This window comes from Melanerpes formicivorus, unplaced genomic scaffold (genome assembly GCF_026170545.1).
Source record: "Melanerpes formicivorus ecotype bairdi unplaced genomic scaffold, bMelFor1.0.p_v2 SCAF_12, whole genome shotgun sequence".
Classification (NCBI taxonomy): domain Eukaryota; kingdom Metazoa; phylum Chordata; class Aves; order Piciformes; family Picidae; genus Melanerpes; species Melanerpes formicivorus.
Window position 1 is genome coordinate 6118650 of NW_027142364.1, and position 25912 is coordinate 6144561.

Below are 25912 nucleotides of genomic sequence, written 5' to 3' on the forward strand. Positions count from 1 at the left end.
CAAATGCTGTCAGCCTGCAAAGCAGCAACTTCTGGGTCATTTAACAGCGCTCCAGATGTAGTTATTTTCTCCTAGGCAAGAGGCTCAGAAAGAGCTACGCAAGAAAAAGACAGCGTCGGTGTGTACAGGGGACGATCAAGCAGCATGTGGAAGTGATTATCTAGTCAGTGTAATATAACTCAGTTAAATGAACAGATTTCCAGGACACTTGGGTGCCCTACGGTTCTCAGCATGAGAGAGAGCGCAGGGTTGCATTTCACCATCAGCAAACAAGTGATTTCCAACTTGATGCTAAAGATAATAGTTTATGACTAGTCACCTAGGACAGCCTGCTTGAGTGTTTTCCTGTGGTGGCGTGTCATATATTGCACCCCAAAGCTGTAGAAGGCACAGGTGCTGCCTGTTTTACCACAGTAGAAAGAAGGGAGACCTGCCAGAGTTGTAAAGGCATGGAGTGACCTCAACTAGCTTTCTTGGTAATTCTTGCATTTGAAAAAGAGAGTTGGAGATAATGCATGTAGCTAAGATCACCATTAGGAATTTATCTTCCTCCATGTTGGATTCAACCTTTCTAGTGAGCAGATACCATCTGCAAAACTCAGTTCTGAGTTCAGGCTCTGCAGAGCCCAAGAGCATCTAGATGTGTATGACATTTAGCCTCTTTTTGAAGCCTCTTTTTTCTCCTTATTAAAACTAGTTTTCATTTACACTTCAATTATGCACACTTAATACAACCTGTTACCTACTGCAAACACCACATCTGCAGCTCTGCCAGGCTAAGACTGCATTGATCACTGACAGTGTGCCGAGGGACTGAATACAAAGAACCGTCAATGGAGCATTCCTGCAATTCCTTTAATACATGATTCACACCAAGTATTTATGGATTAGTGAGACTCCCTGATGCTGTTTGAAAAAGACTCAGCAAGTGGGCAGAAACAATACTGTTTGATAGGTATACAACCTCAAAACATATTCATGCTGTTCCTAGAGAATTTGTCACTACAGGGGAAGAAAAAGTTACTGAATATGTAACCTGCAGCTTTAATTATGCTGTCTATTTGCCTGTGCAATTAGAAATGTGGATTTGTAACAGATAGTTACACTTTCCAGTTATGTATCTATTCAGGTCTCATTATAATTAGGATGACTCAAAATAAAATTAGACATTAGCTGCTCCATTTATTGTATTGTTTGACTTAAAGTCAGCATGCAAACTACAAATCTTCTCAATTATTCCTCTCCTTCACCCTCCTTGGACATTTCCTAAACAAGCACTGGTCAGAAACAGAGACATTTTAAATTGTTGCAACTCCTTTGTAAGCAATGGGTTCTCTCAAAGAGGATCTACTGCTGCAGAGATGAGCAGCAGGCTCTGCTTCTGCAGAATTCAATAAGATTGTGCTGATAGAGGGCAAAGTGAAAGCACGTGTGAGCCCTATGTTTCCCAGGGTAATCCTACTTTGCAATATTCATACAGTCCAGGAAGACACAGAATTGCCATACCTGATCAGATCAGTGCTCCATCACTCACTCTATTTTGTTCCCAGCAAGGAACAGATTGGAGCATCAGGAAAATGCAACAGTCATAGAGCCATGACAAGGGTAGAGTATGCATGAGTCCCATCACTGATAGCAGCTGCTGTTGCTGCTCACTGATTAGAAAAAGCCTGAGGAACAGAGCAGTATTTCATATCTCTCTAAAACTGAACCATTTTGAGCTATCATCCCCTAGACCTTCCTGATCACCCTCCATTGACTTGCATCTGAACAGTTTACATCCCTTTCAATTACCACCCAATATAAATACCTCTCCTTGTCAGTTCAGACAGGCAGCTCACACAGATAGTTATCATCCGTTGACCACCATGTCCCAGTGACTTGAACCTACTACAAAGGACTGAAGCATTTGGGATCTCTGTAGCAGGGAGGTCCATTGGTAATTTATTCACTGCATAAGGGAGGGAGAGCTGTGACACTGATCCATTTTTTCTGAACCACCTTGTATTCAGCATACATAATTGGTGACCTGTGGACATGGGTGGCAATGATCACCTGCTTCAACCTGTCATTGAACACTGTTGTGTCCAATTCAGTACTGAAATCACTCAACAGATCAGCAACAAAGTCAGGACCCCTAGACCTGTGTATCTCCAACAGAAATCTCTCTTAAGTCTCTTGAACTGCTGTGTCATCCTACTTTCCAGACAATTGCAGTGAACCCCATAGGGGGAGGGAAGTATACTGCTCAGGACAAGGAGAACTTTTCTTTTTTTTCCCATTATAAAAAGTCCTTAAAGCAGCAAATGTAGTGCTTGTGCAAAATGCTAGCTAAGTGACAGCACAAAGCAGGTATTGTTCTGGCAGTATGCATGAAATGGTCCACTCTGAGATTCATGACTACAAAATTCAAAGTCCCCTTTGCTCCCACCAATTTTGAAAGAAGCTTAAGGTGCTAATAATCCACCACTGCAAACTGAAAAACAAAGCTGGAGCTCTGGCACATCCCCTCCAACACACAGTGTGTGTAGGTGCATGGGGTAGGAAGGTAAAGGAAAGATGTTCAAGACCGACAGCAAGTACAGGAATGGGGCAGCAGGTGCAAAGGCAGCCCTGTTAGGTGCAATGTTGATTTATCATAGAACTGTAGAATCTTTATGGTTGGAAAAGATCTTTAAGGTCATCAAGTTCAAGCATTAGGTAACTTCTCAATCGTTCTAAACCATGTTCCTTGACACCACATTTGTGTGCCTTTAAACATCTTCACACATTTGAGGGCAAATGGGATGCTTGTAGCTCCAGATGTCTTCACCAGCATCTATGTCTTGCTTGCAATAGCAACAAGCTTGCTTTCACTCAATAATTTCCACGAAGCCTGATTCAAAAAGAGAGACCTGTAGCCCTTGTTGAGCACACACTCGGAGATGCTGTTTGATAAAGCTCTTGGCAGTGTAGACACCAGGTGTTTTTGTAGCAGAAAGTAATGTGGAAAAAAAAAGGAGAAGTTTATGTTGGCCACTTTCCATAAGGAAGAAAGCAGAATTTACCAGCTGGCTCAGCACAAACCAGCAGCCTCCTCTCCAGCAAGGGCAGCTTGCAAAGAGCCTCCAACACTCACCAGTGCAAAGGACCATCACAAATCCAAACCAAAGCTTCTCAAAGGAGAAGGCTCACACCTTAACCAGCCCTCAGGTCCCAGGTTATTTTAAAATACAATATATATTTGCCATTAGTGCCCTCTTAACCCCTACATTCCCATGGTGTGTGACAGTCACAGCTGGGTTTTCACTGTGATCTGCTTTCCTGCTTAACCTCTCTAAACGCCATTCATTTCTGAGGTGTCTCCACGCATGGTATTTTCACTTTAAGCCAAGGGTTGTCAACTGGGTGGTACCAAGAAGTTAGGCAGATGCTGAATAAGCAGCAAAAGTGCTAGTTCCCTACTTGCTGTCTCCCAGCCTGCCTTGGCTCCACATTGCCTCTCCGGTCCTTCAACCCAAGTGCCATTGCTGCTGGCAGAGACACATCTGTGCTGGTGGCTTTTACTTTGTCCACTAGGGACCACACTGAGATCAGCAACATTCAACTGACAGCAGATGTTAACAAGCTTTGATCAGTTTTGACCTGGGCTGGGTAACTGACAACCAAGAAGGAATAGGCTCCAAGATCTCAGCAGAGCACTAATATTTCTGACCTGAGATCTGGAGATGTGCACAGTTCTACTGAAAAGAGCAGTCCTCACCAGCACACTCCCACTGCTCCTCTTCCCCACACCAGAGGCACTGTGAATGCTGCACACAGCTCACGTTTCTTCTGCTCGTCATTACCCCAGGTGCTGTCCACATGCAAATTTAAACGGCGAGACTCTGCTATTTGCGAACTGTATTCTGCCTTTTGGGAGGCACAGCGTACTTCTGTGTCTCCATACACACAAACCACAGTACAGTCCCTGCATCCCTCTCTTTTGCCCTGTGCCACATCTATCTTAAAAGGTTAGACTCTGCTATTTGCATACTGTGTTTTGCTTTTTGGGAGGCACGGCGTACTTTCTGTGACTCCGTACGTACAAACCACAGTACAGTCCCTGCATCCCCCTCTTTTGCCCTGTGCCACATCTGCCTTAGAGAGTTTTACGAACTTTCAGCTTCCAATCACTACTTCCACTAACTCCTGCGACAGCCTCAGCTGGCGGTGGGGGCGGATGCTGCCGCCTTCATCTTGCCATTCACATCAGTCCCGAGAGCTACGGCACCTTCCATCCCAGGGAGTGATTTTCCCCTTAGTTTCGAAACTATGTGTGAAACCCTGCTCTGCAGAAGCAGTAGCCTCAGTGAGTTTAAGGATGACTGAAGCTATTTCCTCTCCCGAGGAGGTTTAAGAGCTACGGAGGGATGAATGGGGTTAGACCTATCGCTGCATTTCTAGCAGCCATCCTATTACAGCACTGAATAAAAGCAGGAATGGCATGTCTAGCCTAGGTTAATAACCCCTACGGAGTGCATGGCTTAAAAGCACTACGAAACAGCCTTAAGTCGGCTTGAGATAACTAATTTCAAGCATGGCTGTCTAGTGTGTCTGTCATTCTTATTGTCCTTCCAAACTATTTCAGACATTTTGAGCAGGGAGTACTAAGCTATGAGTTAGCAGGGGTTGTGACATTAATGGTCCAAAAAGGTTTAAGCACCAGGAGGGAACGATGACAGCCCTTAACAACTGGTGGCAGTTTGGAGGATTCCGCTGGATCTCTGTTTATTAATAATTAGGCTTCGCCTCGGAGGAAGATGTGACAACTACCGGAGGTAGGATTTGCATGGGAAACAAAGGGAGCTGTTGCTGTGCGGTGCCCATTGTTTGTGCTTTGCTCCCTGGCTTTCCGAAAGCAGCCAGGTGCAGTCGGCAGCAGCAGTGGGGAGGGGGTGATGGGACGGAGGAAGAGGCAGGGGTGGAAATACTGTTGATGGTCCTGTGTTTTATGGCAGAAATGCCTCGAGGACAAACTGGCTCGAATCTCACTGCCTGCTGAGTGTGCATTCCACATTGTTCTTCCCGCGGAGTAAAATATATAGAGGACATGCAGAAAACACTTCACTCCCTTTCTACTGAGCCAGCCGGGCTGTTTCTGAGATGGGAAAGGGGAAGCTCCCTAAAATAAAAGGAGAAGAGAAAATACTGTGGAGCCTGTAAGATGAGAGAGACGTGCTATTAATGTGCAAACTGTATCTGAGGTGCCACCAATCTCCTTTGATAAGGGGAAAACAGAGCCAGGGTGGGGGGCGGGAGGGATTTTCCGGGTGAGGAACTCCTTAGGTTATAACCTACTGCAAAAAAAAAAGAAAAAAAACACCACCAAAAGGTGTGAGGTGTCCATCCATTTTGCATAATCAAAGCTTCCTCTGCACCGTTGGCATTGTTTTGCTGGACAAGAATTGCAGTTTCAGACAGAGGAAGGTGGTTTCCTACCGTGTCATCACCAGCCCCCTGTCACCCTGCGTCCCTCTGATAAACAACAGTGGGGGGGGGAAGGATGTAAATGACATTTAGTTGGATGGTGGATGGGCTGGGAGTGAGGGTTGAGGGAGGGATGAACACTCAGTAGCTTAACAGGAAAGCTTCCCTTGCAAAAGCTTGTTTCTTCCTATCCAGAAGTCCAAGAGGTGATGCACAAAGTTAGAAGCCTCATGTACTTTTTTTATGATGTGGCTGTGTAATGTTACTAGACAAGAAAATGTCTGAACATCAGAGTCAAGTCTGCATGGCTGAACAGGGCAGGGGGCTTTGTGTGGCACGCTGGTCAGTGCTGGGCTGCAAGTCTGCTTTTTTTTTCATTGCATATGACCCTCAGCAAGATGAGTAGTGGGTACTAAATGAGTGAAATTCTTATGTCCATGCATATGCAGAACCCTTATCATTTACTAAGTTTGAGTGTGATGCTCCCTATGTTGATAAATTGCTTGGACTTGTGCATTAAAGTTTCATTTCCAAAAAACAGCGAGGCTTCAAAGTGAGTGGTATTTAGCAACAATAAAAATGTGCTGCTTGTGGAAGTGCTTCTCCCAGGAGCAATTAAAAATGCACTTAAAGAAGCTGAGAGTCATATCTTGCAGTAAGACTGTGGTGTCTCTTGCTGTGCTATATTTTAACATTAAGGTTATAATGCAATTTTAAATCTACTTGGTGTCATTAAGCATAATTTACTGTTGTCAAAAGCTCACTACTCAGAGAATTCTGTTAGACTGATTGTTTTCATTAAATCTTCATTAGAAAGAGAATTCCTATGTAGCAGGGATTTGCCAAGTAATTGGAATTTACTCACCCTAACTAATGTTCCCTTTAAGGAGACTTTCAGTGGGTTATACTACATGGTAAATAGGTCATGATGTGATTCATTTAATAACAAAACACTGATGACAATTTAACAACAAAAGTGCTACATTCAGTCAGAGTAAACACAGATTGTGCTGAAGAGAAGTGATATTGGAACAGAATTCACAGGACCATAGGATGTTAGGGGTTGGAAGGGACTTCTGGAGATCTTCAAGTCCAAACCCTCTGCCAGAGCAGGACCATATAACCTAGTGTGGGTGATTCCTTTTAAGAAGCACGACACAAATATCCTCCCTTTGATCCAAGCAACAACTTTTCAGTCAAGTGCATTATTTTGCATTGCCAACTGAGGGGGAGAAAAATACCATTTTGACCTGTGTGATGCACACCCCTCAGTTCATATTGATAAGAGTGAAAACTTTCTCCAAAGAAATGGTTCCTAGTGCTTTGCAGTGTGGATCAAAGTGATATTATGCAGAGACATTAAATCTGTGTCAGAAATGAGTGATGCATGAGGAAATCAAATACCTATTTTTTTTCTTCACCATCTCTCTTGTCCAGGGGCTTAGGCCATTATATTTTGTTTTACTTCAGTGCCTTTCTGAGGGAAAGGGCTGAAAAGGTAAAACCACAAGGAGGTGAGAGACTATGTTCAGCCTGCGCCCAGCCACAGACTTCTTGGGAGACTTGGGCAGGATAATAGCCCTGTCTTGCAAGTAAAGGTGAGGACAGTGTACTAATAGTGCAATGGAAACACAGGCCATAGTGCTCAGGCAATGAGACTTAGCATAGAGCCTCAGATAAAACAAAATGCAAAGCAAAATTTTGTAGCAGGAGCAGGTAAATATTTCAGACATTTTCAACTCTAAAAGAAAATGTATTGGAAAATCACATAATCCAAAACTAAATCTGCTTTCAAAACTGTTCCAGACAAATTTGCCACTTATAAAAACTTCTGCCAGCAGCAAATATCCATTCATCTGAAAGCCTGTCAGAAGTGACTCCAAATCTCTCAGCACTCCCTTTGCTCTATCAGTGTACAGCAGATAATGAAGCAAGCTGCATCAGATTGCTTCACTGTGCTGAGAAACAAATTCCCTGTTTCTTTCAGAAGCTCAGTGAGTACTTTTTTTTTGCCATGAATCTCACTTGCCCTTTTGCTTATGAGTTGCCTCTGGAATTCATGCAATTTTCTAATTTATTTACTTGATACTGTTGGAGAATTTCTTCAGTGAATAACCTCTTGGTTTACAGATCTTCTGGGAATGACAAATATCGCTGTGTAGCTTAGTTCAGTCGTGTGGTGTTCCTCAGTTAGAAGGTTTGTGTAGCTAACTTGCAGAAAGTGAATTGCAAATTTCACAGCCAGGTATATACTGTTTCATGTTGGATTTCCATCACTATCTGAGCAGTCAAGTTTAAAATTCAGCTCTTGCAAGTAGTCATAGGAGCAACACATAAGCACCGAAGTGCTCCCACCAGACAGATGTGAGAGCCGGGTTAAACAGCTTTCAGTTTCATATGAATATTCATGAAAAGTGTTTGAATTCTTGCAGCTCTGTTAAAACGATTAGTCAGGATCATCCATCACACACTGTATGGGCCATTCTCTCACAGTGTTTGCCATGTCCCCACATTCTCCCTCACTCTCCCGTATGAGTCTGTGATGCCTTTGGAAATTGTTGGTGCAGCCAAAATAGAAACAAAATACACCAGCGTGGAAATGTTCAGCTTGTCCACATTGCAGCCTCTGCTGCTGTGTCTGTCTTGCACGTTGTGTGATGTGAGGAGAGCCAACAGAGAGGACAGGAGGAGAGCAGCAGTGGAGACACAGTGAGTGCAGGAGAGAAAACACTGAAGTGGAACAGCAAATGTGATCACTAGCAAAGTGGGGGGATCAGCCACACACCAGCCTGTACAGAGGAGGTAGTGGCTGACACAAGCATGTCACCACACCACTACAACTTTTAGCAATGAATCTAGTGAATTGGGGTCATTAACCTCAATGTTTATGGTCTCACCAGACCTAGTCCACTGCAAGCCCTGGAGTCATCACTCCCAGTCCTTCCCTGTGCATGTGCTACATAGGTGCTTGCCCCAGGTAAAGCAACAGGGTGCTGTGGTTTAGCTTTTGTCATGCAGGGGTCTGGTGACAAGCCACAAAGGCACAGAAGAGTTGTGAAAACAACAGACAAGAAGAAAACTATCTAAAGTGTGGTGCATGGTTTGAAAACAGTGAAAATCAGTTGGGCAAAGAATTTCTGTCAAATGTTTTTCTCAGAGACAAAGAAAAAAAAATCAGCTGTCAAAACTCCAAGTTCTTTGATGTTTTGTTTCCTCAGAACAGATGAGGAAGGGGTTATAAAGCAAAAATACTGAATCATAGAATTGTTTTGGTTGGGAAAAAACCCTCATCGAGTCCAGCCACTGACCTAACACCACCATGGCCATTAAACCATGTCCTGAAGTGCCATGTCTGCACAGTTTTTGAATACCTCCAGGGATGGTGAATGCATCCCTTCCCTGGGCTGCCTGTTCCAAGTCCTGACCACTCTTTCTATAAAGAAATTTTCTCTAGTATCCAATCTAAACCTTCCCTGGCAAAATTTCAGGCCATTTTCTCTTGTCCTATCACTTGCTATTTAGGGAGAAGAGAATGACCCCCACCTACCAAGCAATGAGGTCTCACCTGAGCCAGACTAAACAACCCCAGTTCTCCAAGCTGATCTTCCTAAGATTTTTCTTCTTCTAAGATTTGCTATTTGAATTGTTTTTGCACTGTAATTACAACAAATAGAAGGAAACCCCATACCAAGTGAGCCATATTGGCCAACTGCTTCGGACTTCATGTAGCGTAAGTCAGGTGTGTGCTGAATCAACTGTGTGGCTGTGACTGCACAGAAGCAACCAGTACTGTTACACCATTTTATGGCCTTTTTCATCTTTTCAATTATTTCCAAGTCCAATGATTCTAGATATCCTTATTTATTCTAAAACCCAGAAATGTGCCTAAATTGCACAAAGCAAGGGCTTTGTGTGAGCCACACAGGGAAAGTCACCATGGGCAATACACACGCATTCATATTCTGTCAGGGCACGTGTAACACCAGATTAATACTGCTTGGGGAGAGTAAGAGAACAAGAAGATTAGAGGAACTCAAATCAAAGAAAACACAGAGAATCTTTGCTAGGACAAAAATTGACTCACTGTAGTCTGGAATGAAATCCCAACTTGAAACTCCCCCTGGATAGTACTAAAACTCTTATTAAGACTTCAGATCGTTTTTTCTTTCTTAAAATAAAGCTGCTCTATTACTCATAATTAACCACCATCTCTGCTTGTGCCAAGTAGGAGAATTTTGTATGGATTGCTTCTAAAGTAGTTAATTTTTAAAGGGAAAATGCAGCTTACCCTGCTGATGTTGCTGGTTGCCCCTTTGGTCTGTGCTTTAATACCTCTGACATATCATAGAATCAACAAGGTTGGAAAAGACCTCAAAGATCATCAAGTCCAACCTGTCACCCAAGACCTCATGACTGCTAGACCATGGCACCAAGTGCCACATCTAATCCCTTCTTGAACATCTCCAGGGATGTTGACTCCACCACCTCCCTGGGCAGCACAGTCCAATGGCCAACAACTCTTTCTGGGAAGAACTTTCTCCTCACCTTGAGCCTAAACTTCCCCGGTGCAGCTTTAGACTGTGTCCTCTTGTTCTGGTGCTGGTTGCCTGGGAGAAGAGACCAACCCCCTCCTGGCTACAACCACCCTTCAGATATGATTGAAAGCAGAGAGCTTCTGCTGATAAATTCTGCAGGGGCACACAGCACCATCTGGGCACTGCAACATCTTCTAAGATCCTTCAGAGGTTGGAGGCATCAACACAATCAAGTGCACCTGGGTGCCCCCACAGTTTGTTTATCATCTACTCCAACTCTGAGGTCCTCAGCAGTCTTTCAAAACTACTCTGGTAAACGCACAAGCTTTTTAGGTAACCTTTCATATTTCATAACTGGACAAATATTCATCAAAACCTGCATCTGCCTATTTTACCTACTGATCTGCACCACAGCTACTCATCCCAGGGAACTGGTAGATCCCAAAGCAATAAGGATGGTATGTTTCTGAGGAAAGAAGAAAAAAGTCAAACTAGCTGTAGACATTAAGTGTCTTTGAAACACTGAAAGGGGGTTACAGCTAGACCCCCAGCCCGTGGACATGACAGGCATAAGGAGCCAGGACCTGTATCCTACTCCTCCCCAGGTACCCAGCAACTTTGAATTCAGTGCTCCTCCTGCTCTGCATGCAACTGCATTGTCCTAAATGACCCAACACCAGAAAGGGTTTGAAGACTAGGGGAGACAAAAGAGCACTTGTCCCATTTCCCCACTGCCATCTCAGGGAATAAGAGATCCAAGTGGGACTGGTTTCTGCTTAAGCCTAGATTGGTTCATCTGTCCAAGGTTGCCCTCCTGGCAGGAGCCCTCTGAATGGCACTGACCTTGTGTGCCTGCTGAGGCGTGGGACCAAAGAAGGGACAAGAAAACATTGCCTGCCTTAAGGTATTGTTGCAGAAAATATTCAGTATAGTTGGCTGTATTTTACTTACAGGCAAGCTATTTTCCACCTCAGCAGAATGGTGCTCCTTACTGACAACCATTAGCTATTTGCAAATTTACATAGGCCTTATAAATGTCAGGCTCCTGAGTGAATAAATAGTATTTCAGAGCAATAACCTGAAATAAGTCAAACTAGGAATGGTGAGAGACCAGAAGTATGGTCCCTTTGGGACATACTCCCTACCACTTTTAATTAATACCTGGTACTTAAAGCATCACAGCCCATGGTTAAGTCAAAGTCAGAGGAAACAAAGGCATATAGAATCCTTGTGGAGGGTTGTGTTCCTCTCCATCCACAGCAGCAGGTATGCTCCTCAGTGTTACTGTCAACCAGACTGACTCTGACCTCAGTTAGAAGTGCATAGCCCAGCAGCCAGGGGTCTGGTAGCTGGCAGCCAGCCTAGAGCTGATATTGACCCATCTTGCTGCCTCTGACTTCCCACTCAGCCACTCACCCCTGTACCTTGCCCCTGGAGAGCCAGTGCCGCTCACAAAACCATGCCCTGGTTTTGGCTGAGGAATCCCATTTGGGAATCAATAAGCACCAGAGCTAGTGCTAGAAAAGCAGAAGAGCACAGCCAAATGTGAAGTATAGGGAGCAAGGAGTGGTCACAGTCCTGGCACAGCACATTTCCTAGCTAGACACCACTGAATCCCTCTGCCCAAATGACCCAGGGAGACTGCTGCAGAAACTGACTTCAGATAACCTCATCTTGTCTACAGCAATGTGTTGCATAGTCCAAGAATTATAAGAGCACTAAAGGGCAAGAAAGGATAATATCTTGTCTGCCTTCACTGGTCTTCAGTTGCTGGGCCCCATCCAGCTATTGATGAGCAGTTTTAAAACTTCTATGTGGAAATTCAGAGCTGCTGTTGTGGTGATAGGGAAAGAATAGATTTGGCTGTGAAAAAAAAATAGTCCTTTCATAGCAGGTGTAAGGAGGACTGTTGTGATTTGGCAAAGTTTACTGATGCAGGAAATAAGAGTTTCAAAGAAGGCCTGAATGGAAAGCATCAATGCAACTTGGATAACTTTCAATTCTTTCACAAAACATGTATATTTCAAGGCATAGGGAGCAACAATCCAAGCAGAGAACAAAGGAAGTTCACACTTGTAACCACGGCATTTTAATAGCCAGATCTGCAGATGAAAACTACTCTGACTTTTGAAAGCCCACCATCAGGGTACAGCATAACCCTCTGACAAATTCCCCCTCTCTCCTTGCTTCCATATTACACCTTGATTTGCTGCCACTGTGCTCCTTGAAAGCTCTGCTGCTCTTCTAATTATTCACTGCACAAAATCAGTATTCCCCCTTCTTGCAAAAAGCATCACAGGACATACTGTCTGGTTGTGGAGTATCTCATGAAGTCCACAGCAAAATCTTTTTTGCTAGAGTTTAATTAAGATAATCCAGTAATTTGTGTGTGGCTGATTTGGATGGATTTTGTCACAGGTAAACAAGCTCTGAGGGGGGGGAAAAAAGGCTTTTATCTCTCCTTGCTTTCTGTTTTAGTCATATTTCAAGTGGATTAGTATAATCTTTCCTTGGCCAAACTCCACAGCCAGACTCTTCCATCATTGTTCTAATTTTGCAAAAAAAGATAAAATGACTGAAAGCAATTAATGAAGAACCTCTCAGAGATGCATACGTGGATGCACTCATTCACTAAGAACTCACAAAATAACTCTGCATTTCAAAACAATTTGTCTGCTGCATTAAGCGTGAACAGGATGTCTTTGTTAGGTGTGCCTGTCGAGATGGCTCCCTACAGGAACGTCCTTGTCCTGTGGAGGTATCTAGAGTAGAACAAATAGAATTAATCAGGTGGGAAAAGACCTTCAAGATCGAGTCCAAGCTATCACCCAACACCACCTAATCAACTAATCAACCATGGCACCAAGTACCCCATCCAGCCTCCTCTTAAACACCTCCAATGATGGTGACTCCACCACCTCCCTGGGCAGCCCATTCTAATGGCCAATCACTCTTTCTATGAAGAACTTCTTCCTAACATCCAGCCTCAACCTCCCCTGGTGCAGCTTGAGACTGTGTCCTCTTGTTCTGGTGGCTGGTTGCCTGGGAGGAGAGACCAACCCCCACCTGGCTACAACCTCCCTTCAGGTAGTTGTAGACAGCAATAGGGTCCCCCCTGAGCCTCCTCTTTTCCAGGCTAAGCAACTCCAGCTCTCTCAGCCTTTCCTCATAGCTTATGCTCCAAACCCCTGCGCAGCTTTGCTGCCTTTCTCCAGACACGTTTCAGAATCTCAACGTCTTTCCTAAACTGAGGGGCCCAGAACTGGACACAGGACTCAAGGTGTGGGCTAACCAGTGCTGAGTACAGGGGCAGAATGACTTCCCTGATCACCACACTATTCCTGTTCCAGTCCAGGATGCCATTGGCTTTCTTGGCCATGTGGGCACACTGCTGGCTCATGTTCCGCCTACCATCAACCAGTACCCCACATCACTTTCTGCCTGGCTGCTCTCCAGCCATTCTGACCCCAGCCTATAGCACTGCATGGGGTTATTGTGGCCAATGTGTAGAACCCTGCACTTAGATGTGTTAAATCTAATGCCATTGGACTCTGCCCATCTGTCCAGCCTGTCAAGGTCCCTCTGCAGAGATCTCCTACCCTCTAACAGGTCAACACCTGTAACTGAGCTTAGTCAGGGAGGATCACCTTTTAAACTGGGTTTGAGTTTCTAAGTAGGTTTCTGTTTTCTTTTTTATAGTGTGTGACAAAGAAGTTGATTGATTTCAAGTGAGGAGTATTTCTCTGCTGGGACCTGCACTTGTCAAAAGCCATCACAGAACTCACAAAATTGTGTCATAACACCAGAAGGCTTAACTCTGCTCTAGAATCATCAGAGTTCAGGGAAAATTCCAAGTTATTTTCAATAGAATTTTTCTTAGCAATGATATTCTGCCAGCCAGAGACATTTTCTGCACTGGCACAGTGCTAACACAAACAGTAACCTGTATTGGCACAAGAGAATTTATCAGCAGTAAGAAGAAACAAGGCTATTCATAAACTCTTAAGGTTGATCAAAAAAGGCAGATTCCCATTTTGAAAAGTTTGATTTCTTACGAGCCAAATAAAAGCTAAATCCCCCTGAATTAAGATGAGGGAGAAGGAAATAAAGACTTTTGATCTCAAAGTTGTGCTGTTCCTTAATAAAACTCTAGCACATCTGTGCCACAAATCGAGCTAAGTGCTGGCACCCAGTGTAAGGTGCAGAGGTTCTCCTGGCAGAGCTGGAAGTTTCTTCTGCAGAAATGTTCCTGCTCTGTTGTTGGTGTCCATCTACAGAGCCAATGCAGCAACCCTGGTAGCCTGCAAGCACATTTTCCAGGCAATTCAAATATACCTAGGGAGGTTCCTAGAAGATTTAGTGTTCTCCACCTCTTCTTTGAGTAGGAAGTGGACAAAGGAATTTCTCTGACTCTTTTTGTGTCTAAGTTCACTTGCACCCTCCTTAGCCTCCATTAAAACATGCTGTTTGTTTACTCTTTCCACTCTCTCTGTTCTATTCTCCATTCTCTCATTTCTATTCAAAAAGTCTCACGTATCACAGCCTGCTGGTCACTAGCCAGGTATCCAGATGGTACTTAAGTACCACATTGAGAGGTGCCTTAGAAATGGCAGAGGGAGTGAGGAGAAAATATCACTGGAAGACTTCAGATGGTCTGGTTGTCCATCCCTCTTCTTTGAAAGACATCAGGCTTTTGTCTGGATTCAAAGGTTTCTCTCAGCACCACTACACTGTGTCAACTACTTCTCCTCAGATAACTGGTTTGTAAAATAAAGAGCAAATATTGCTCACCTTAATTGTGTGAGTATCCCTCTGGCAATAATCAGGCTAATTGCCTCGGTAAGGCCAGCAGGACTTGGCTCTAAATCAACCACCAAAATTATGTAAACCTAAGTGCACGAGTTCCTTTACAACTCCAAGGCCCGGTTGTTAAATGTTATTTACATCTCAGAAATGTGGTTTCTTGCCCCTCTTCCCTCTGCCAAGGGGAAAGGCAGAACATATGAGGTGTCAGGAGCACCTGTGTGTGAGCAGGGACTGAGCCCACCTCATACACAATGAGCAGGGAAGATGGGTCTCCTTCCCCTTTGCTGAAATGCTTCCAGAAGTCTGGCCGTGGAAACTCTCAAGTTGCCTTGTGTCTGGGAATCCCACCAGCCTGCCTGTATCCTCCTGGGGTCAGCACAAAACCATAGAGGAATCTGCCAGGGGAACCAATGCCTGAACCTGCTGTGGCTGCATGTGTGATTTATACCTTGGCCCATATGATAACATATCCTTAAAAATCTTTAGCTTGCTCAGTAGAACTGATACATGTTCTTGTTACCCACAGAAATTTCCAGATTATTTGCTTTTAAATTCCAGTAAGAAATTGGTCTGTATCCTGTAGCAGATATTTTGGTATGATAAAGCAGTACCAGAAGCTTCAATTTAGCAAATGTCTCTGGAAGAGGCAAGGAGTTAAAATCCTCAGAGTCAAGCAGTGTGCTGCATCGGATTCTCCCCAGACCAGGGTACCTGGGCAAGGCACTGAGAGTAAAGGCTTGAAATGCCTCCTCCACCAAGGGATATGTGTCACAGAACCAGACTGAGACCTTCAATTGATCTTCCAGACTACTGCATCCTTTTAAATAGCGTTTTGGGACATTTCAACTGACTCTATAACTGCAGGTCTCAGGAAGAGCCCCAGGCTGGGCTGCAGGTGGTCACGACTGCCTCAGAAGTAGGGGTGAGCTGTTCCTGCTTGCCACCTACCTCACTGCTGCAGGGACATTCCATAACTCTCAGCAGGAGCAACAGCTGCCATTCAGATGCACAACTGTGAGCCTCTGGGGCATCAAATTAAACACCCAACATGCTGGTGGAGTTGAGGGACTCTGAGGGCTAGGGAAGAGCAAAGGTGGTCAAGGATCCACATTTTGTACCTACAACCTGCCCTGGTCCTGCTGAGTTGTTTAAATCTCTTACTGGTGCTAAAGCTCTTCAGTAAGCAACCCCAGTTTATTGCCTCTCCTCTTACAATAATCTCTACGAGTCTCTAATAATTTTCACTGTCAGTCTCTGCACTCTTTTTATATCCATTAAAGACTTTATGAGATATGATGACCTGAAATGAAAAAAAGATTCTGAGGATAGAGCATGCAATTGATTTATGTTAATGGCATTGTAATAATATTTTCGGTGTTTGATTTCTTTTTCATTCTGTACACAGCTAAAATCTTGATTGCTTTTCTATTCTTCTCTCATTTATTGAACAGCAGCTTACACTGGGCTCCACAAATCTGTTCTCAGGTCTGTCTCTAAAGCAGTTAAAAGATAATTAATTTTAAATCCACTGACATACAAGTTGAGGTGATTCTTTCCAATCCATCTTAGGAGAATTCATCAATGAGTTTCACCAGCTGTCATGCTGCTCATACATTTGTCTTTGTAAAGCTGCTCTGACTTCACTAGCTTTGACACATTTAACAACTGTTAATACTAAAAAAAACCCACCCAACCCTGTAATTTCTATTGAATGACACCATAAGCCTCAGAAGCCCCCCCCAGATGTGCATGAATAAATATCATAGTCACCTGTGACAGCATCTTTAATGATTTTTGCATTGCTTTACACTGACAACTTCCATCTCTTATGCATATGTCAGAAGTCTAAAAGAGCTAAGTGTGCCAAGATGTGTTAGGAGTTTGCAGAGACAATCAGAGAATAAATGTTATTGCTTAATTTTAGCTTCGTAATATATTCTGCCTTGAAGACTGTAGTAGGTGTCAAATCACCTTACCCTAAAGGGATTTGAATATGAAAAATATCTCTCAGTGGTAGAAGGTGGAAAAAAAAACAAACAACCCTGACTGTTTTTATGATGGAGTTTGATAACCCAGCAGAAGGCATTATACAGCACAGTGCCAGTGATAGTCACAGACTGAGTATAAAGACTGGTTTTTGTCCTGTTTGTCAACTGAAATAAACAAACTGGTCTGGACAAAACACACCACAGTACTTGTCTCAGAGCTGACAGAACATCAAATGCAAGTATTTCATCAGAGGTATAACAAAGCAACCTTCCTTTCTTCTGTTCATTACAAGGTGACTGGTGGGAGACAGAAAAACAGCATCACAAATTTGGGATCTGCTAAAAGCTGGAAACCCCAACAGTAACAATGCTTCATCTTCAAAAATCACCAAAATTAAGGGGTAGATTTTCAAACAGCTTGGCATCAAGAGTGCCTTCAGACTTCTCTGGGAAACAGAGAACTGAGAACAGGGACAGTGACCTTTCATTTTCAGCCTGCCCCTATAAAACAACCAGTGGTTATCACACCTTTCCTGCAGGTTAGAAAACCAGCGTGATGTAGGCAAGTGATTTTATGTTAAGGGGTTTAAAGGTCGTAAATGGTCACATAAAACCTGTTTTGTAACAGTGCCACCTAATACTGAAAGACTCTATTTTTGGTGATGAAACACTCACATTAACTGCTTCCAGCAGAGGCACAGGAGCAAGTCCCCAGCATGAGATCTCAATGTGTTTCTGTGTATACAGTCCACCAGACCACACAGCTGGAGTACAGCAACATGTGTGTTAGCTATCATGCATGAATATACACAAATTAGCTACCAAACTAATAAGCATGAGTTTATCTAATTGGCATGTTTATTATTGATGTGTGAGATATGGTAGTCAGTTAAAGTTTCAGGTTGTGCCAGCTGGAGAACAACTATATAACCATAAAGAGCTATTAAATGCATTTTGATGTTACATTGGACAAACCCATGGGGACTGCCTGAGCCATGGGAAAGAAGGAAATGCTCCACTTCTCCCACACTGAATTCTCCAGGGCTTTGGAGAGGTACTGAGGAGGGTTGTGCACAGAGGGGAACCTACTGGGAAAATGAGCTCAACAGGGCTGAAGCCCATGAGCACCAGACCACACGGTGACCCCCAGCCAGTTTCCAATTTGGATTTTGGCATGACAGGAGTCCTGGCTGCAATCAGAGCCTTCTGCCATTTCCTTGCCCCCATGAGCAGGAGTACAAGACAGAGCTGAGTAGATCTTTCACAGGAGGAAAAAAAAAAAAAAAAAAAAACAACAAACAAAAAAAAACCACACAAAAAAAAAAAGAAAGAAAGAAAGAAACCCCAGGCATATGCAAGTTTGCTGTGTGGCTGTGCACCTAGATAGGCATTTCTGCCTTGCCTGAGAGGGACAGGGCAGCAATAAGCTAAGTTTGAGATCACAGAATCATTGAGGCTGTAAAAGACCTCTGAGATCATCAAGTCCAGCCTATGACCTAACACCACCATATCAGTTAATCCATACCACCAAGTGCCACATACAATCTTTTCTTAAAGACCTATGGTGATGGCAACTCCACCACCTCCCTGGGCAGTCCATCCCAGTGCCTAATGAGCCTTTCTGTGAGGAAGTGCTTCCTAATATCCAACCTCCCCTGGCACAGCTTCAGGCCATGCCCTCTTGCCTTGTCACAAGTTGCCCGACCCCCACCTGGCTACAACTTCCCCTTAAGTCGTTGTAGACAATGATAAGGTCCCCTCTAAGTCTCTTCTCCAGGCTGAACAAACCCAGCTCCCTCAGCCTTTCCTCATATGACTTTCCCTTCAGCCCCCTCACCGGTCTCATCACTCTCCTGTTACAGAATACAGAATTAACCAGGTTGGAAAAGACCTTTGAGATCATCAAGACCAATCTATCACCCAACACCATCTAACCAACTAAACCATGGCACCAAGCTCCCTATCCAGTCTCTTTTTAAACACTTCCAGGGATAGTGACTCCACTACCTCCCTGGGCAGCCCATTCCAATGGCCAATCTCTCTTTCTGTGAAGACCTTCTTCCTAACATCCAACCTAAACCTCCCCTGGTGCAGCTTCAGATTGTGTCCTCTTGTTCTGTCATATGTTGCCTGGAAGAAGAGACCAATGCCCATTTGGCTACTACCACCCTTCAAGTAATTGTAGATAGCAATAAGTTCTCCCCTGAGTCTCCTCTTCTCCACGCTAAGCAACCCCAGCTCCCTCAGCCATTCCTCGTAGGGCTTGTTGGCATTATCTTGCTGGCCACCCCGTGTTCTTTAAACACAGAGATAACTTGCTGCAGGGAGTGAAATCATGCCAGCTCCAGCTTACAGGCTGCATTCCGTTACAAAAGCAGTAACCCCTGGCCACCTCTGCTCTTACAGGTTGTTGGCCATCATGCTGAGTCAAGGGGTGTTGACCCAGCAGCCCATGAGTGTGCTGAGCAACGAGCCAGCAGTGTGCCTTGTACAGACTACAGCAACTAAACACACAAGCACGTTCTGTCTGGCTGCTTCGCTTTCCTGGAGGGCCTTATTCATATTTCTACTGTTTGGTGTGAGCAGCAGAGAGATGAAAGATTGGGACAGTAGCAGCTGCAAATGAATTGCCGTATCACAGATACTGAATGATTATTTTGCAGCTATCTGAGGCTGGTGGCACAATAACTAATATCCCAGGATGGAGAGAAGCAGAGTGGTAGTGGTCTGACCAAGGGATGTAAAAGGCAGAGGAGTAATTAGAGACTCCTTTCTAGCTCTTTCTTTTTGGCTGTTTGGTTTTTTTTCCTGGGTGGAGGTGTGTATTTACAGAATCATAGGAGCTGGAATATCAGCTCTTCTTTCAAAGAGCTCATTGCCTGCCATTAAATTGCACTGCATAATGTCATAAATCCAGAAGAATGACATTTTCATTCATGAGGTTTGATAGTAACTACAGGAGCAACTCCTCTCTCTGTGAAGCAGTTATCTGCCTCCCAGATTCTGAGGTATGCATTCTCAGCATAGTATTTTTAATCCATTCCTTCTTATGTGTTTTTTTTTTATACATTTCTGCCTTTCACGTGAACATGACTAAGAAATATTGCTTATCCAAACAGAGTTCCTTTCCCTCTCTACCTCACTGTTTTTTCCATCTGTAACTTGTTTTGTTTCAAGACATGAAAAAACAGTTACAAATTATACCTGACAGCATGTCCCCAGCTTCCAAATGCATCTCGCTCTGTGGCTTCTTTTGTGTGTGTGTGTGCTAAATTCATGTGAATAGGATAGAACATGTGCTGCAAAAACAAAAAATGTTTTATCATAAATTAACCCTCATTCCTTCCTTCAGATTCCAGTGATATTGTCAAATTACTTCATCTTCTGCTAACTCCTGATTGTCTTTACTATCCATCTCCACAAATGAAAAACCATATAAACAGACTATTACATCTGAAAAGCAGCTTTTAACACAAGAAAATGAAACATAAAGGCAAACACTTGAAACAATAAACTTCAGAAAATGCAAAGCTACAGCTGTCATCCATATCACCCAACAGCATCACAGCTGAAAATGAAACCCTGAAATTCAATCAATATTCCATGACTATACAGTGCCAGGCACTTATTGTACCAGCATGCAGCAAAAACTGATCCCTACTCAGTAAAGGGGTAATGTTACAACTGAAAAGGTATGGGAAGAGGGCAGATAAGCAGAGCCACGAATAAATATTGCTCTCATTGTCCAAAAGCACATAGTAAGTCTAAAATGAAGTTAGCAGTCACTGCCCCAAACTGCAGCACCAAGATTAAACCCCTCCCCTAGTTAATGCCTCCCACTTCTGCATTCATGGAATGGTGCCCATTTTTGCCTTACACCCCTAGTCAGTGCACCTGGTATGAGACCTGCCACATTGAGTAAGATCAGGGGATTGTACCACCTCTGCTATGAAGACAGGCCGAGGGAGCTGAGGTGGTTCAGCCTGAAGAAGAGGAGGCTCCAGGGAGACCTGCTGGCAGACTTTCAGTACCTGAAGGGTTCTTATAGGAGGGATGGGAAGAGACTGCTTACAAAGGCCTGTGGGGATAGGACAAGGGGCAGTGGCTCCAAACTAGAAAAGAGCAGATTTAGATTGGATATCAGGAAGATGTTCTTCAGTATGAGGGTGGTGGATCACCAGAACAGGTTGCCCATGGAAGTGGTTGAGGCCCCTTTCCCTGGAGATATTCAAGGTGAGGCTTGATGATGCCCTGGACAACCTGGTCTGGTTGGGGATGTCCCCGCTGACTGGATGATGTTTGCAGGTCCTTTCCAGCCTGGACCATTTTATGATTCTAACTGCTCTGCCTAGACACAATCCTGCCTCCAAAGCCAGCCAGCAATGGCCTTCTAATACAAGAAATTCCTTAATTGGTGAATGCAGAATAATCTTTGCCAATGATGGTCTTATCCTGACAGAGATTAACTTTAAGCCTTGAAGCATGAATTTTTACGGCCGTTCCAAAATCTAATTTATTAGTGCTAAATATTATGACTCAAAGCATTCACATTACCCATAGCTATGTCCACTCCTCCTCAGGAGCTGTACTCCCACACCAAATGACTCGGTTACCTATTTAATTAGCACAGTTTCTAGTGACAGATGTCAGAGGGTAATGGAAGACCCACAGGCTTGTCAGTTAGTGGGTACTACCAGGTTAGCAGAGGAGGGGCATGGAGAGAAGCAGAGCATATTTTCAACTAGTCCCAGTATTCACAAGTGAGTAAATAACACTGAAATGCTGCCAGACTTGTTTCTCTCCGTTTCTGAATGGTTTCCCCCTCACTGCTGCTGTGCCAAGTTTTGAGTTTGCTTTGTGCCAAACTTCATACAAACAAATTTGCAGAAAATTCAATTCAAAGTCTGACTTATGCTAATACAAGCAAAAAACAAACGTGAGAGGAGCACATCTGAGCATTAGGGCTACGGCTGCTCTTTCTGTGATCGCTTAAACGAGGAAGCGAAACAATAAAGCCAGATTTACTTTTATCTCATCACAGCTAAGCCCTAGCTTTTGCATAAACAGATTCTAAATGCACCTAAAACTCTTAACTGCCTTTTTTTCCCCTTTCTTTTTTTCTTGAGCACACAAAGCCAAGTCTAGCTTTGGGGTAGGAGGGAAGGCAAACTTCATTGTGTCTTTATGGGAACACTTTAAACTCCTTTTTTCATGGTTCATTTTCCCGTTACACCTCCCAGTTACTCATGTAATGCTCCACTTGAGACCAGCAGAATAAGGCAGCTGAAATCTGAGATGAGAAACCTGGATAGAAACCTGCAATTTTTATATTAGTTTTTCTAAAGTTATCATCAAACCAATGAGAGCTAAAACTTTCTTCTTTATTTTTACCCCTTGAGTATCCAAAGATACTGAGATGCCCAAAGTGATTCAGTGCTGAGCACTGGCAGAAGACATGTACAGGGATTCTCTGGCCATGAGTACCAGGAGTAGGTCCTCATTCAGCCCCTGCTCAGGCCATATACCTGTTCCAACCAGAGCCGTCACCTCCTAGAGAGAAGTGAGGTTAGCCAGAAAGCTGCAGGCACTTAGAGGTAACTAATGCTGCTGGAAATTCATCCCTATTAATGAGAAACTCAGGGGAGGAAGGATATGAGTCCACGCTCTCTGGTTTTCACTCTAAGTAGCTACTCCAGAGAAATGTCAGTGGAAGACTAACCTCCCCTTCCTTTCTCATGTGCTAAGGGAAAATGTCCCAGGGTGAAAGTCATCCACCCCACTTGCATTCACCCCTTACCTGTCTCTACCACTTCCACTCCAGCTACCTCCAAATATCCCAGATTATCCTTTGCCCCCTTTACTGTCTCCCATGGTCTCACTAGGAGAAGGCTTCTTCCACCCCATGGTTAGGCTGCCATGATACTCACCAGACAAGAAAGAAGGCAGCTATGGCTAAGACAGCGAACATGCTTTCTCGTAGTTGCCTCATCAGAAACATACCTTGAAGGGACCCAGTGTAAATTAATAGCAGCCTTTGACCCTGTCTGCTTCTAAGGAGCTAGTAGAAGAGGTTACAAGGCATGGACAGAGGCAAAACTTTGGTATTTTAGGGACCCCCAACCCTGTCCAAGGAAAGATGAGCACTGCTCCCAGACAGGTTGCACAGACCTCAGAGAGAGTTGTGCTTCCCAAACCTCCTCTTTTCCACTCCCCAGCACAAAACAAAGCTGTGAGTCATTTACCCAAGTGGCAGGTGCAGCTCATTTGGAAGCAGCCCAGTTTTTCAGATTTCCACTTGCATTAGTGGACATTTAGCCTTTTTGTAAACAGGTAATGAGTTTGGGTCAGCTGGGGATAAACCATAGCTGCTGCTTTCCTTCCAGCAAAGCTCCCATTGAATTCTTTCTGTATAGCCTGAAAGCAGCCTAGGCAGAGAGTGTCCAAAGGCAGTAACTCAGTAATCACTACCCCACCAGATACACAGGATTCCCAAAACGTTGGATTTTTGCTTGAAAGGACAAAGATGACACAATCCCCTTCCTTGAAGGAAGCAACCTGACCCTGCTCCTGCTCTGCAGCCCTTTAAAAATAGCTAATCATCCAAGCAAATCCCCAGCAAAGCTCCAGGCTGCCTTTTCCAGCTTCTCCTTCACTGCTGGGCATCTGGGCAGGATGCTCCTGCTGCCAGAGACAGCTGGCTGAGCTTTTCCCTGACACAGAGCCGGTGCCCACAGTGCTGGGCTGGCCCCCGCTGCTCACACTCTGCCTGGCCCGTTGGTAAGGAGCAATCAGTGCACTCCACTGATCACTTCTGCACTAACCAGCTCTACATGATTTTGCCACAGTAATTGCAGTCCAGCAGATAACAACTTCTGGGTAATGCAGGCCAGGTGCTCACCAGTCCTTGCTCCGGGACAGCCAGCCCAGTCTTCTGCCAGCCACTGCTATGCCCCACACAGCTATCTTTCACCTCTGCATGCTTATTTCCTGCACTACCCCATTATGCAGATACATGGATAAAGAGCAGATCACTTGACATAATTATCCTTCTCTTCTTCAATCCCATTTTCCTTTAATACATCCTACCCCTGACCACAGCCAGCAGCTGACCTTTTGCATCACGTGTCCTGTGAAGGTGGGCCACTCAGGAGAACTTAAGGCTTAGTCTTTCAGGATAATTTGCCTCACCAGCTGTTCAGTATCCGAGTTTGCTCCAGCTGACTCTCTAGTATCTGTGTCTAAAGAGTATAGTGCACTTAAACCCTGTTCTTCTGCTCTCATTAATGCCATCTAGTTAGCAATGGAATATGCAAATATTTGCAGCCCCACACATGTGCTCCGGAGAGCTTTCCTCCATGGTTACAGAGAAGGTGTAAAACCACAGGGCACAAGAAGCACACAGGGGAAGCAAGTCAAAGGACCAAGAAAAATATTAACAAATCTTCTAGGCAGTGCTGTGACAGCACACTGGCTGTGCTCTGATGCAGACAGTGGGGCTGGGCAGTTAATTCTTTCCTCTGTTTTTTGAGCAGATGTGGCAGTCTTAGGCTGATGCCTAGGAAATTTTCCCACAGATTTTGAGTAGAAAGGTGGTAGAATGTAAATAGATAACCATTGGATGCAAAAGAAAAATAACTACATGGTCTACATAATCCCATTGGTCTGATAACTAACATAAAGAAGAAAAGGCTCAGGGGAGAAGAGGAGGCTCAGGGGAGACCTTTTTGCTGTCTACAACTACCAGAACGGAGGTTGTAGCCAGGTAGGGATTGGTCTCTTCTCCCAGGCAACCAGCACCAGAACAAGAGGACACAGTCTCAAGCTGCACCAGGGGAAGTTTAGGCTCGAGGTGAGAAGAAAGTTCTTCCCAGAAAGAGTTGCTGGCCATTGGAATGTGCTGCCCAGGGAGGTGGTGGAGTCACCATCCCTGGAGATGATCAAGAAGGGATTGGACGTGGCACTTGGTGCCATGATTTAGTTAGTCATGAGGTGTTGGGTGACAGGTTGGACTTGATGATCTTTGAGGTCTTTTCCAACCTTGTTGATTCTATGACAAAGTTAGTTGTATAAACTTTCTCTTTTTCTCATCTCTTCACTCTAGCAGATAATAGCTGGCTTGCTGACCTTAGCTGAGTTTCTTTGTTGTGGCTAAGTACTAACAAGCTATTCTGCTCTTCTCTCTCTCTTTTCCCTTGTACAGGGTGGGGGGAAGGGAGAAGAGAGGTGGAAGCTATTGGTAACCCCTGGGTTTGTCCAGGGGGGTTCTTGTGCTATTTATAAATTGTAAATGCATGCAAATACTGCACATTTTGTACATATTCATTGCATTTCATATTTCTAAATTTTCATGTGCTTGTAAATACAGCCTCATTTGCTTCCAAGTGAGCTAGTCTGGCAATTTTATTTTAGGGGTAATTCTCTCAAATTAGTTGGGGGTTAATTTCAACCCAGCACAGCAGACAGCCACCCACGCCCAGCACCATGAGGCTGCCCAAGCAGCAGCATCAGAATACAGAATTAACTAGGTTGGAAAAGACCTTTGAGATCACCAAGTCCAACCTATCACACAGCACCATCTAATTGACTAAACCACGGCACCAAGTGCCTCATCCAGTCCCCTCTCAAACACCTCCAGTGATGGTGACTCCACCACCTCCCTGGGCAGCACATTCCAATGGCCAATCACTCTTTCTGTAAAGAACTTCTCCCTAACATCCAGCCTAAACTTCCCCTGGTGCAGCTTGAGACTGTGTTCTCTTGTCCTGTCACAAGTTGCCTGCCACAGTGCAAAGCAAATCCCTGGCATTGAGGGAGTTCACAGAAGTATAATTGCAAAGACAGAAAAGCCAGAACATGGAGAACTGACAGCAAGAAAATGTCAGTTCAAAATTCATGGGGGCGGGGACAGGGAAGTATAAATCTCTCACTTTTAAGGACATGACTAGTCTCATCGAGGAGTACATTTAAGTTACAAATTATCTAGACTAGGACAGAGAAAGGTCAGATAATCCTTTTACTTGGAGCACACAGCCATTTCCTCAGATGTATTTTTTAACTTGCTTCACGCAAGTCATTGTACTGGGGTTGGGGGGGGGCTTAATCTTCAGCACAATTAAAAAGTTATTGAATTTTCAT

The 25912-nt window shown here is 44.2% G+C and overlaps 1 protein-coding gene and 1 long non-coding RNA gene across 6 annotated transcripts in view; one reads left to right on the forward strand and one right to left on the reverse strand.

Moving 5' to 3' along the window:
• The window catches only part of LOC137444413 (calcium-activated potassium channel subunit beta-2), a 169100-nt gene that overhangs the window by 49168 nt on the left and 94020 nt on the right, over nt 1–25912 (forward strand). For 3 of the 5 annotated variants that reach the window (XM_068145046.1, XM_068145048.1, XM_068145051.1), the window contains exon 1: nt 4268–4799. The exons of the other annotated variants lie outside the window; for them this stretch is intronic. The gene's annotated coding sequence lies outside the window, so the exon portion shown is untranslated. Of the gene's footprint in view, nt 1–4267; nt 4800–25912 lie in introns of those variants that run through there. 5 annotated transcript variants of the gene reach the window in all.
• Nucleotides 12610–25912, reverse strand: part of LOC137444416 (uncharacterized) — a 59144-nt gene continuing 45841 nt past the window's right edge. The window contains exons 2-3 of the long non-coding RNA XR_010988163.1: nt 15738–15866; nt 12610–12745 (exon numbers count right to left, since the gene is read on the reverse strand). This is a non-coding gene — a long non-coding RNA (uncharacterized lncRNA). The remainder of the gene's footprint in view (nt 12746–15737; nt 15867–25912) is intronic.